Here is a 14,578-nt window from a genome sequence, read left to right on the forward strand (position 1 = left end):
TCAACTTCCCCTTAATCATTATGAAATGACCATTTTTGTCTCTGAGTACTTTTTCTGTCTTGTAGTCAGCATTATTAGATATGAGTATTGCTACACCTGCTTTTTTTGGAGTGTTGTTTGCTTGGAGTATTGTTTTCCAGCCTTTCACTTTGAATTTGTTTTTATCCTTGTTGCTTAGATGTGTTTCTTGTAGGCAGCATATAGTTGGATTTTCTTTTTTAATCCATTCTGCTACTCTGTGTCTTTTTATTGGTAAGTTTAATCTATTTACATTTAGTGTAATTATTGACACTTGTGGGTTCCCTACTGCCATTTTATAAATTGCTTTCTGTTAGTTTTGTATCTAGTTTGATTCTTCTCTTTTGTTTTTCTATCATTTGTTTTTGTTTGTTTGTGTTCCATACTTCTTTCCTCTGTTGCTACCTTTTTTAAGTCAAGTGTTTTTGTGGTGGTTTTTTTAAGGGTGGTTACCATTAAGTAATGAAAAGGGTACCTACCATATTCATTGTAGTACCCTATCTTATAAGTATTTCTGCACTTCATCATCCTTTGCTACTGTTAATCTCCATCCTCTCCCCCCTTTTTTTCCTTTGTTGTCACAGTTTAAGTTTGGTTTTATTGTGTTCTTGGTGGAGCTGTTACTTGTGGTGTTGTTTTCTTTTGTTCTTTGAATCTGGTTGGAAAACCCCCCTTAGTATTTCCTGGAGTGGGGGCTTTCTGTTGATAAATTCTCTCATCTTTTCTGTATTTGTGAATGTTTTTATATCTCCTTCATACTTGAAGGATAGCTTTGATGGGTATAGTATTCTTGGCTGAAAGTTCCTCTCTTTCAGGGCTTTAAATATTGGGGTCCACTCTCTTCTAGCTTGTAGAGTTTCTGCTGAGAAATCTGATGATAATCTAATAGGCCTTCCTTTATATGTTGTACTCTTCTTTTCCCTGGCTGCCTTGAGAATTTTTTCTTTGTCATTGGTTTGTGTCATCTTTATTATGATGTGCCTTGGAGTGGGTTTGTTGGGGTTAAGAAAACTTGGTGTTCTGTTTGCTTCTTGAATTTGAGGCTTTAGTTCCTTCCACAGGCTTGGGAAGTTCTCGTCTATTATTTGTTTGAGTATATTCTCCATTCCATTTTCTTTCTCTTCTCCCTCTGATATACCTATTATTCTTATGTTATTCTTTCTGATGGAGTCAGACAATTCCTGTAGGGCTTTCTCATTTTTTATTATTTTTGAGTCTCTTTCTTCTTCTCTCTGTTGTGCCTCAAGTTGTTTGTCTTCTATTTCACTAATCCTATCTTCAATCTGGGCTGTTCTGTTAGCTAAGCTTGTTACCTCGTTTTTCAGCTCGTGAATTGAGTTTTTCATTTCTGTTTGATTTGTTTTTATAGTTTCAATTTCCTTGGTAATATATTCTTTGTGTTCATTGAGTTGTTTTCTGATCTCCCTATATTGCCTTTCTGTGTTTTCTTGTATATCTGTGAGTATTTTTAAGATTTCTATTTTAAATTCTCTGTCATTTAGCTCCAAGGCTTCCAATATGTTAAGTCTTTTCTCCATAGATTTTTCCACATCTATTTGTGTTACCTCTCTTTCTTTTGTATCCATAATATTCGATTTCCTCTTTCTTATCGGCATCTGAGGGTGGTCTTATTGATAGCACTAATTAGAATTAATAAAGAGTAAAAAGAAAAAAAAAAGGGTAAAACACCCCACAAAAAAAACAGTAATAATTTATTATTTCCCCCTTTTTTCTCTCTTCTCTTTCCCTCCTCTCCCCTCCTCAGGGAAATATCGTGCCTATAATGGAGGGCCTGATTTGGGGTGAAGAGTTCAAGGGGTAAAAAAAAGGGAGTAGGGACCTACTAAATGCAAAAAAAAAAAAAAAAAAAAAAAAAAAGGAAGAAAATCTTAGACAAGCATAAGATGATTTGCTTGTAAGTGATGGTCAACTAAGAGATATAATGAGAAGGATAAGAGGGAATCAGAAAAAAGGACCAAAAAAGAATAATAAAGAAGAAAAAATAAAAATAATAAGTAAAAATCTGTTGTATTAAGTGGAGCGAAGACTAAATACAATGGAGACCGTGGGTTGGGAGGACCCAAAATGCCACAAAAATAAACAAACAAGAGAAAAAAAAATAAAAACAAAAGCAAAAAAGAGAAATAAAGCCAAAAAAAAGCCTTGAGTCCCAAATTAACTAATTTGTTCGTGATTGAGGATTATATGGGAGGAAAGTAAAATGAGAAAAGAAAAAACGAATAGAAAGGAAAAAATAAGAAAAAGAGAAAAACGAAGGAAGAAATAAAATAGGAGGAGAAAAAAACAAAATAAAGCAAGACAAAAAAAAACAAAAGAGGAGAGAGTGAGAGTTAAGTGTTTTGGAGTATAACCTTAAAGGAGGGTGAGGATGAAGAAGAAAAATAAAATGCAACACTCATTGGTAGTGTAGTTCAAGAAAGGGGAAGCATAAGATGGGCAGAGAATAGAAGGACCGAGGTGGAGGAAATAAAGGCAAAAGGATAGAAGAAACAAGCAACAACAACAACAACAACAAAAAATTTAGTGGATCAAGTTGTAAAGTCTGTGGGTTTTTCTTGATTTTGAGAGGTTAACTTCTTCCTTTTTCTTTTCTCTCCCTCTTCCTAGTCGGTGACTCTGTACCCCAGGCTCTGCCCCTGTGTCACTCTTAGGTAGGGATTTGCAGTTGATGGGATTCTATGGCAATGTCATATAATTGGCTTTAGTCTTGCTGGAAGTAAATGCTTGTTGGCGTTTGCAGGGTCCAACGATGAGAGAGTTTGCTTTCCTGGATTCTCTCTCCTAGTCCCCCCTTTCTGAATTAGCAGCCTGGTGATCCAGCTATAAGGCTGCAACTGCTTCTGCCTGGGGAGTAAGAGGCTCAAAGAGCTGGGAAATCCCCACTCAGTGCAAGGCTTTGGGAAAGGCTCTGAGAGTCAGGGCCTCCAGTGTAATCAGGCGGGGGTGGGAGTCAATTGTTGTCAAGGTGACTGTTCAGCGCCTATCATTTAGTTGGACCTCTCAACCCAGGCTTTCCACAGTTTGTAGCCTGTTTTTGCAGGGAAGAAGAGGCACTAGTCTCTGCTTACGACTAGTGTAGTATAGACCTTATTATCTGCCAAGTCCTTCTTGTTAGCGTTTATCCCTGAATATGGAGGCTCTATCAATCAGAAGTTGCCCCCGCCCCTTTAGCGAGAGGCACTAAAAAATATCACGCCTCTTGTCTTGGATCGCTGAACTGAGAGAGATCTTATCAATTAGAACCGAGGGTGCGCAGATTTTATGGGTTAAGCTAATTTCAGTGATTGGGTCGCAGCTGTGTTTCTGAAGGTATTTTAGGCTGCCTGCACGCGCCCCTCCCCCAACGCTTGATTGTTAGCTTGAATGGCTGGGTGAGGTGCCCCGCCCACGGAGAGAATCTCCCAAGCCTCTCCCGCTCGCCCTGCCACTGGCGGCTGGACCGCACCAGGTGCAGGATAATGGAGCCCCCTGGGTGTGCGGGCCAGTAGGGCGCCCTGGGCGCGTGGAATGCCCAAGGCACGCGCGCGAATGGGGCGCTCAGGGCACCGGTTGCCGGCGACCCCCACTCGCAGTGTGCGGGCCGCTGGGAATGTCAGCGGTGCTCAACCGGACCGGGCGCGCGCGTGGCGGCTCGTGGCGGCCGCTCGCGGTGGCGGTTCGCGGGGGCTCGTGGCAGCTCGCGGTGGCGGTTCGCGGGGGTTCGCAGCAGCTCACGGGGGGCTCGCGGCGGCTCGCGGTCGGCAGCTCACGGCGGCTTGCGGTTCCCAAGTATATGGGCTGACTCACCGCAGGCGCACTCCCTCGCGGCTTGAATGAGCGTCGCTGCGGTAGCTTCCTCCACACCCTCGTCTCTCAGATTCAAGTGATAACAGTCCTTTTGCTTTCAGTTTGTGTGGAACTCCGGAATGCTCGGAGGATAAATTTTTCTGTTTCTAGTTGATAAATTTGTTGTGATTTAGGGGAGAGCTGTCGGACGCGCTTCTCACGGCGCCATTTCCGTGACGTCACCTGTAGTGACCTTCTTTATCTCTTACTATAGTCTTTGTTTAAAGTCCATTTTGTCTGATATAAATATTGCTACCCCAGCTTCTTTTTCATTTCCATTTGCATTAAATATTTTTTCCATCCTTTTACCTTCAGTCTATGTGCATCTTTTGTTTTAAGGTGTAGACAGCATATGTATGGGTCCTGTTTTCTTATCCATGCAGCTACCCTATGTCTTTTGATCAGATCATTTAATCCATTTACATTTAAGGTTTTTAATTGATATATAGTTGTTTATTGCCATTTTATTCTTTAAAGCTGTATTCCTCTTTTGCTATATTCTTTTTTCCTTTTGATCTGTTTACAGCAGCCCCCTTAGCATTTCTTGCAGCATTGGCTTGGCTGTAGTGAATTTCTTAAGATTTTTTTTTTTTTTGTCTGGGAAGCTTTTTATTTCTCCTTCAATTTTAAATGATAGCATTGTTGGATAAAGTAGTCTTGGTTGTAGGCTCTTGTTCTTCATTACTTTGAAATTTCTTGCCAATCACTTCTGGCCTCAAGTGTTTCTGTTGAGAAGTCGAATGTCATCCTTATGGGGGCTTCTTTGTAGGTGATAACCTTTTTTCTCTAGCAGCTTTTAATATTTTCTCTTTATCCCTTAGCTTTGGTATTTTAATTATGATGTGTCTTGGTGTAGATTTCTTTGAGTTTCTCTTTAATGGAGTTCTCTGTACTTCTTTAACTTGTGCGATGTTTTCCTGCATTAATTGAGGGAAGTTTTCAGCTATGATATGCTTGAATGAAGTCTCTATCCCTTGTTCTTTCTCTTCTTCTAAAGGAACCTCTATGATGCAGATGCTATTTCTCTTCATGTTGTCACAGAGCTCTTAGTGTTTCCTCAGACTTTTTGAGTCTCTTTTTTTTTTTCTGCTCTGCTTCCATGCCTTCATTTATCTTGTCCTCTAACTTGCTGATTTGGTCCTCAGCTTCCTCCATCCTGATTTTATTTCCTTCCATTGTGGGCTTCATTTTGGATATTGTATTTGTCATTTCTGACTGATTCTTTTTTATTTTATTAATGTCCTCTTTTATGTTTGCTATGTCTTTATTTAGGTGTTTGTAATGACCATCTATTGTTGTTCTAAGATCTTTGAGCATCCTAACAATCGTTATTTTAAACTCTGCATCCAGTAATTTGGTTATATCTGACTTATTCAGGTCCTTTTCTGGGGATTTTTCTTGATTCATTTGTGTTGCTTTTCTCTACCTTCTCATTTTGTCTGTGTTTAAGAAGAGTGTGGCCACTGGAGTCCAATGGGTGTGGCCTCTGTGATCCCTAGGTGTGGTCTGTCTGCAGGCCCGCCACCCCCTCTGCTCCTGCTGCCTAGTGTGTTCCGGTATGGGCGTTGTCAGTGCCAGCCCACTGGGGCTGTAGCTTGAGTTTCTGCCTCTCCTCCATGGGATGAACTGTTATCATGTGCCCAGGTCTACAAGCCTCAGCAGCCTTGCCTTTGCCCTGCCCTCCTGGGTGGGGTTATGCACTGTGTCCAGGCTACAAGCCTTGGCACTGCAGGCAGGGGTGAGCACCTTTGCTCAGCTGCAGGTCTCCACCTGTTTCCAGGTTTTTAACCCGCCCCTGCAGTAGGAGCTCACTCACAGGTCAGCTGCAAATCTTGGTTCTGCGGGCCTGGTGGGGCTGCATATCCGCGTTCAGTCATGGGATTTCCCCTGTTCTGGGCTTTCTTCCCAACCCCTCAGGAGTAGCTGGCTCGTGCATCTGGCCACAGCCTTGGTTCCACAGGCTGGGCAAGGCTGTACACCAGCGTGCCCTTGCTCAGTGGCGGGTCTCAGCCCCTTCTGGGGTTCCCACCCTTCCCCTGCAGGCGAGGGTTGCAGGCAGGCCCACAGCTGGGCCTGACCACTTTTGCACTTCCCCTCCACCCCCACTGGGCAAGACTGAGCTCACACCCAGGCCTCATTCGTGACCAACCAACTTCTGCCCTTGCTGACAGAACCACGCTTTCGTGTCCTGCTGCCACCTGCCCTTAGGCGAGCCCTCAGCCATGTGGGTTGGGACGCTGCTGTTCAGATCCTAACACTCCATACTGTAGTCCCAAAAGCTCCCTCCTTCTAAGCGACTCTGCTCTGAGTGCCACGGGAGAGCTTGTTTGGCTGGTGTCCTGCTTCCCTTTGCCGGTATTGCTGTTTCCAGTTGAAATATTCGCTTCAGATTTGGGGAGTGACTCAGCCCAGGGGTTAGGGTAGCTGTCTCTCAAAATGTTTCTCCCTGTGCCTCCTAGATTGCACTGTCTTCCCACTGCTCCAGTCCTTTCCTCTCTCCCGTCCCCTGGAGTCCCTGGTAAGTGGTTGTGAGAGAGGTTTTCTGCGCGGTCCCTTTAAGAAGAGTCCTGGACCTAAGAAATCTGTCTCTTTCTCACAAACAGTATCCTGACTTGTTTCACAGCTAAATAAAGTCCATACGCCTCTTTTAGGCTCTGAGGCTGCAGGCTGGGGCTTTGTTCCTGGGACTCAGGACTCTCCCCTTTCCGCTAAACTCACTTCCCACCATGGGAGTCTCCCCCAGCTGCCATTCCCTCCCAAGAGCTGGGCAGCCCTCTCCGCATTTCCGCTTTTCCTACCAGTCTCAGTGTGGCTTCTTTGGTGTTCCTTGGTTAAATAGTCCTCTTAGTTTAGTCCAAAGTTGGTTTTTCTAGATGATGGTTCTTAAAATTAAGTTGTAATCTACTTTGGTTCTGGGAGGTAGAAGTTGGTATGTCTGCCTACTCCATCGCCATCTTGCTGCCCGGTTAATGAATTATGATTGGGCATGACATTTACCTATGTTAAGCAAAGGTTGTAATTCGAGTGCATACTTTGGCTTAAGACATCTTGCTTTAGCCTCCACAATAAAGACAGCTCCAATTATTTAGTTGTTTGTTTGTATATTTATTTATTTTTAGCTCACGAGAGAGAGAGAGAGAGAGAGAAAGAGGGAGAAAAAGAGAGAGAGAGAGCCAGAGACTGACAGACACAGGGACAGACAAAGAAGAAGGTAGAAAGAAGAGAAGCATCAATTCTTTGTTGCGTCACCTTAGTTGTTCATTGATTACTTTTTCATATGTGCCTTGACTGGAGGGGTTCAGCCAAGCTAGTGATCCCTTGCATAAGCCAGTGACCTTTGGGCTAAAGCCAGTGATCATGGTGTCATGTCTGTGATCCCACGCTCAAGCCAGTGGCCCCACACTCAAGCTGGTGAGTCTGCACTCATGCTAGATGAGCCTGCGCTCAAGCCAGTGACCTCGGGGTTTCGAACTTGAATCTTTAACATCCCGGGCCAACTCTCTATCCACCATACCACCATCTGCTCAGGCAAGTTTTATATTTAAATGATCTACTGGTTAGCACTAATTCTTTTATTAAGGCTTTTTTGTTCCAGTTTTGATTTATCTCTTGATCATCTAAATTTTATCAGCAGGTAGGTATGTATAGAAGAGCCTGTGGTTGTTGTATTTTGTTTTTTCAACTTGTGAATACCTTCTTGTGGTACTTCTTCATTTGACTACAACTTAGCTGGGCATAATATTCTTATATTATAATTTTTTTTTTACCTTAGAGTTTTGACAACAATATCAAAAGAATTAGAACAAGTTAAATTATGCTATAGAAAAATCTAGTCTAGAGGATATATGTTCTCTTATAAGTAACATTTCCTTTTGCCTAAATACTTGATGCATAAAGAAACCAGGATATGTCTCTATATGGGTCATTATGTAACAACTTTTTTCAAGTTAAAATAATTATTTTTTTATTTTCTTATTTATTGATTTTACAGAGAAAATAAGGAGGGAGCAAGAAGTATCAACTCATAGTTACTTCACTTCTTTGCTTGTCATATATGCCTTGATGGGGCAAGCCCAGGTTTTGAACTGATGATCTCATCATTCCAGGTCAACACATTCCAGGCCTGCACCACCACAGGCCAGGCTTAAAATTTTTTATTTATTGATTTTTTCTTTTTCTTTCTTTTTTTAGAGAGAAAAAGAAAGGGAGAGAGTGACAGAGAGAAAAATCAACTTGTTCTATTTATTTATGCATTCATTGGTTGATTCTTATATGTGCCCTGACCGGGAATCAAAACTTCAACCTTGGCATATTGGGACAGTCTTCTAACAAATTGAGCTACCTGGCCAGGGCCAACAAATTTTTTCAAAAGGTTCTTTCCTATTTTCAGGTTTTTCATTTTGTAAAAACTTTATTATAACTTGAATATTTTTTGTTTTATTTGTTGGATTCTCTACAAGGACACCAAATTATTTATATGATAGATCATTTCTTTTAAAAAATCATTTAAAAATTTGAGATAAAATATATATAACAAAATTTACTGTTTTATTAATTTTTAACCATAAAGTTTAGTGACATTAAGTACATGACATTGTTGTATAACTATCGCCACCATCCATCTCCAGAACATTTTCATCCTGCAAAACTGAAACTCTATATCATTAAACTAACTCCATATTCCTTGCTCCCCCCCTCCAGCTACTACAATTATACTTCCTGTCTATGAATTTGACTATTCTAGGTACCTCATATAAGTGGAATCATAAAATATTTGTCCTTTTATGACTGGTTTATTTCACTTAGTATAATGTTTCCTAGGTTAATCCATACTGTGCTATGGATTTCTTTTTAAGGCTGAATAGTATTAAATATATATATAAATAGTATTCCAATTGTATGTATATACCATGTTTTCTTTATTCATTTCTTTTTTTTTTTTTTCCTTTTCTGAAGTTGAAAATGGGGAGGCAGTCAGACAGACTCCCGCATGCGCCCGACCCGGATCCACCTGGCATGCCCACCAGGGGGCGATGCTCTGCCCATCTTGGGGTGTCGCTCTGCCGCAATCAGAGCCATTCCAGCGCCTGAGGCAGAGGCCACAGAGCCTTCCTCAGCGCCCAGGCAAACTGCTCCAATGGAGCCTTAGCTGCGGGAGGGGAAGAGAGAGACAGAGAGGAAGGAGAGGGGGAGGGGTGGAGAAGCAGATGGGCGCTTCTCCTGTGTGCCCTGGCCGGGAATCGAACCCAGGGCTCCCGCATGCCAGGCCAACGCTCTACCACTGAGCCAACGGGCCAGGGCTTCTTTATTCATTTCTTGATGAACACTTTGGTTGCTTCCACTTTTTGCTCATTGTGAGTGATACTGCTATGAATGATATGCTGTAGATATACAAATATCTGTTCAAATCTCTGCTTTCCATTCCTTTGGATATATACACAGAAGTGAAATTGCTGGACCATATGGGAAATCTTACTGTACTTATTAGATCTGTTATGCTCTTGTTTTGGTCATCTATTAGTTGCCTTTGTTAGCTTTGCAGCATGCATTTTCAACTCACTATGTGGTTTTATTTTCTTCCTTTATTGAATTCAGACATTTAAAAAATGTTTTATCTCAAAGCTTTCCGAGGAGTATCATTCTGTTTTTTGGGACAGACTATCCTTGAGATTGGTTTATCATCTGTCTTTTGCCTGCTCTGTTTCTATCTTTTCAACCCTCATCCCTCCTTCCGGTGTGTTTATGTAGTGGTCATGCCCCTCCTCCTCTTGTTTACATTTCATGTATAATGTGAGCATCTCTAACGAGTCTTCTTTTTGCTCTGAGAGATTGAGCACAGACCCTGCCACTGTCCCTTTTTTTTTCTAAGCCTACTCTCTCCTGCAGTTTGAGGGATCAATATAGATTTCCCCCCATTTTTCTGTAGCCTGAAGTCATCACAGTGGGAGGGAGGGAGAAATGACTTGAGCACTAGATTCATTCTCTGTCCAAGGATATGAATTCTCTGTGCTTAAGAGTCCATTATGCCATATAATAGGGCCCATTTCTGTAGCACTACACCCCACTCCCATGGCTTTGGGTTGTCCCCAATCAGCTCAGGTCCCAAGTAGCACCCTCTGCTGGATCCTTCAGGCACTTAGAAGCTACTACCCTTTTAGACTTTTTCTCGACTTTTTCCTGAACTGCTTAGTCTGTCTCGCAGTTGGCTTCTGTTCAAATTGGGAAGTGTTTCTACAAAATACAGAATTTTGTCAATTCTTCCTTCTTGGGTATACTTTCTGGAAGGGTGAGGTTAGAAGGAAAGCTACCAGGAATGTTTCATTGTCTTTCTTTGACATTTTCTGAACATTCATATCATGAGGCTTATCCTCGTCTCCTTTATTGGTTGTTTTTGTTTGTTTATCAATTTTTAAATGTATTTTGTAATGTGCCAAAAGAACATTTTGTAATAAGGATTTGTTCAGCTGTTTTATCTTCAAATCTAATTTATCTTTCAAATTTCTTCTCTAAGGCTAGAAGAGCCTCACCTGCTTGCTAAGGAGAAGCACACCTGTGGTCCCCTAGCGCTGAGAGGATGTTAGAATCGGTATCAGCTGCACTGACCTCACTGTGCTCACTGAGTGTGAATTGCAGAGACCCTTACAACCTCTCCACCAGTGGGTCCCGGAAGAGAGCTGCCTTTTTCTTTTTAAATGCTGACCTCTCAGGCTTCATTTGGACTTTGAGAGGGCCCTGTCCCTTGCTGATAACTAAAACCCCAAAGTTCTCTTGACATCTATTGAGAGGCATAGTCAAAAGAAGGGATGGAGAAATGTAGCCTAAGGAGCTGGAATTGTTGGGGCAATTAATCCTCTGGCTGAGGTGTGGGGCGGCTGCCCGCAGGGAGGGAACACAGTCGGCTCCAGTTGGGAGGGAGTGCGGGAGGCCTGGTTCTCCTCTGCCCACACTCTGTCTTACTCACCTGCCTGCCTTCTCTTCCTCTCACAGCAACCCTGCTGCCTGGGCCTCCCATTACTGCACTCTTCACCTCTGCCTCAGTCCAGGTCCAATTCTGAGAAGTTTTAACACAGGCGTGGACACTGCAGAAACAGAATAGACCTCTCTTGAACGTCATTGTATTATTCTAGTTGTATGTGACTATATACCATTGGTATCAATTATTTTAACTACTTGACAGGCCTTCTCTTACTCTCTTAAGTGACTCACGATATATGGATCTGCACATACTGTAAACAAGAAAATAAGGAAGTGCTTTTGACTCATAGGAGTGAATCAACTAACGTATCAGTATGCCAGATAGCACCAAAATTTTCACATTGATCCAGAAAGAAACGGTAAAAAATATTTCTGATATATGAGAAAAATTATACTACACTTGGCCGATCTACCGTATTGGAATTGTCTATACATTTTTGGGGTCATAAGTAACTAAAATTTGAACATGCTGGAAAAAAACTCAGAATCCTCAACATCCACATATTACCCTGGGAAAGAGAATGATCCCAGATCCCACGTGGCTTGCTCTGCTGGTGCTGGCTGGGGCGTGCCGTGTGTCTGCCCATCAGATCTGGCCTCGGGGATTGCCTTTCAGAAGTCCCTTCATCACCTCACTCACTTGACTGCAGTCTGAGACTTTCCCCTGGATGACCTGGGTGACTGCACAGGCAATATTGTGTTAGTATTTCCCCCCGCAGGTTGATTCTGCCAAGAACTTGAATTTCAGTGGTATTCTTGCCTCTTTGTGATAGGGGCCTAGAGGTCCCTGATTGGTTCTCGGGGCCAGTAAGAAGAAGGGCCTTGGGCATTTAGCCACTTACTTGTCCTCTTTGCTTTCTGAGAATTCTCCCAGGCAGATCTGGTGGCCTGGTCAGGTTTTAGTGGATTACCCAGGCACACAGCATCATTTTGTATCTGAGGTTCCTTTCTTTAAAAAGGCAGACTTGTGTCATGCCAGGTACGATCAGCATGATCATGACTCTGAATTAGTGGTTCCTGAAAATGTCTTCCTACCCTCTTGTGTCATCAGTAATGAGTAATTCATCTCATTATGGATAATATTTTTGAGCAAATGTATTTTATTTGAGAGGATGGAGGTGGGATAAGGTAATGGTCTAAAGTCTGTACCCATTCTCCCTATGATTCTAATGATAATTATTATTGCAATAAAATAACCCAATGAGTAGGGTTGTTTGAGGATTAATTTAAAATAATGCATGCAAAGCACATAGCATAGTTCCCGACATATGGTGTTTAGTAATGAAAATAAACAAGGGATCTTGGAAATCACTGTAATAAATGCATGTGTTCTATGTGTCCATACACATTTATTAGTCATTTAACCACTTGACCATGTTAGTCAACATTAAACATGTGTGGGAGATTTCCTAAACCAATTATGTAAGCTTGCTTCTTTAAAAAATTTATAAAAAATAAACATAATAATATTATATCTGGGATAAAATACATATTATATTACATATTAAAACGTGTTTGGCCTGACCTGTGGTGGCGCAGTAGATAAAGCGTCGACCTGGAAATGCTGAGGTCGCCGGTTCAAAACCCTGGGCTTGCCTGGTCAAGGCACATATGGGAGTTGATGCTTCCAGCTCCTCCCCCTTCTCTCTCTCTGTCTGTCTCTCTCTCCTCTCTAAAAATGAATAAATAAAATAAAAGTAAATTTAAAAAATAATGTATTTAAAAAAAAACAAAAAACATGTTTTACAATACAATGGAATTGTATTATTATATATTCATGTATTAAATAAGATACATATTAGAATATATAAATGAAAACAAGCTGCATTTACTAATGATTTTAAATATTATAGTTGGTTTATGGAGTTCTATCTATATGCCAGGTATTTCACAAAGCACTTTACAAATATTATCTCATTTAATCCTATATTAAGAGTAGGTGCTACTATTACTCTTGCTTTATAAGACAGGCAATAGGCTGTGTGTGTGTGTGTGTGTGTGTGTGTGCGCGTGTGTATGTGTGTGTGTGTGTCTTAAGTTTCTTCCCTGTGCTTACACTAGATTTCAGCCTCGGGGTGTTGGAGCCCAAAACCAGAGTTCTGATTCTCCCAGCATTGTTATTTTTCTTACTAGCTGTTTTTTGAGCTATTCCCCAGGCGGCCACTCAAGCCCTTCACCCCTCTAAGAAGCTTAGATGTTGATTATAATCCTGAGTGTTTGTTTTCTTTGTGTTATTTATTCCTCTCAACAACTCTGCAAGGTAACTGCTAAAATGCTCATTTTACAGTTTTGGAAACAGAGGCTCAGGGAGATCAAATCACACAACTGTTAAGAGGCAAACATGAATTTATTATGACCCCAACTTCTAAGCCCTTCATCTTCTCTCCACTTCACCACACCAATGCCTATACAACCCTCACCCACCCAACAACTTGGAAACTTCTCTCCTGGGCAGACAGCAGGACAGCTATCAGGGAGAGGCCACTCCAGCAGCCCAGCCACCTGCTCAGGCATGTATTGGAGTCTAATTGAAGGGGAAGAGAACCAACCAGTAAGCCAGTGGCTTGGCTCTCTTGGGAATCCTGTGTTTGGCCTTATGCTGTTCAGCCCTTTTGAGATTATGAGGCCTGACAGACTCACAGATGGAGGTGTGGCCAGCCTGCAATGCTCTGATTAATTATATTTGTAATGGTTGTTATTACACTGAATGTTATTATTTTTAACTTTTATTTATTTTCCTTTAGATGGCTGGTGGTAAGGTTTTTCATCATTCTCTTTCGGTTAACCTTGAATAACGAGTAAGTTAATAAGCACCAAATACGCTTGGAAGGATTTTGACCCCCATTAAGTGTAGACTGTAGCATGATTTGATTTGTGGGAAAAGCATCCTACGGAGTTCAGAATAAATCGTATCTAACATGAGACCAGGGATGAAACATAGATGTGCAATAACATGGAGTGTGTAGTTACAAACCCAGGAACACAGCTATCTCTGCAAATTTTTGCAGGCTGCTTGTGCTGGTCGACTCACCAGATGTTCATTGACATCTCTCAGGTATTGTTCCTATCATACCATGAAGTGGGAACCACAACCACCACCACCACTTGCTAAGAAAATTGTTGTAAGGTGCTGCTGCCTATTTCTTGATAAAAATGTGCTGCCTCAATGCAAAATAAGTCCTCCATTGAGAAAACCCTCATTTCCACCTGGGCCTGGGGAAACGCACTGAGCCAAAACCACTAGTTAGAGAGGTGCGTGTCTCTTCTAGTCATCCTGTTTACACATCAAGTTGTTTCTGTACATCCCCCCACCACGAGCTTTTCATATAACATTCACCAAAGGGAAAAGGCAAACTCAGCAGCTATTAAAGAGTTTGTTTTTATTTTATTAACTCCAATCAGTTCTGCTGAATGACCTAGCATCTTTGCGGAGGTCATGGCTATGCCAGCCTTCTTTCAGACCTTTCTGTTGCATATGAAACAAATATCTATTGCGTGCTTATTTCATGATACTGTCTTAAACTATTTTAGTTTTTTGGTTATTGTCAATTTTTCTTTATTTCTAATACAGATTGAAGATTTTCTATTCAATGTTCACTTCTTGGCAGTCTCATCTTACCTGCTTGCCATTCATTTCCTCTCATTTGATGGATTATCATTTTTGCCAATTTTCAATGAGTTTTTATTTCTTAAATTTCCTTCTGGTTATTATAGTAGATCATTTTCAAATTTTCATTCA

This window comes from Saccopteryx bilineata, chromosome 2, assembly GCF_036850765.1.
Source record: "Saccopteryx bilineata isolate mSacBil1 chromosome 2, mSacBil1_pri_phased_curated, whole genome shotgun sequence".
NCBI lineage: Eukaryota > Metazoa > Chordata > Mammalia > Chiroptera > Emballonuridae > Saccopteryx > Saccopteryx bilineata.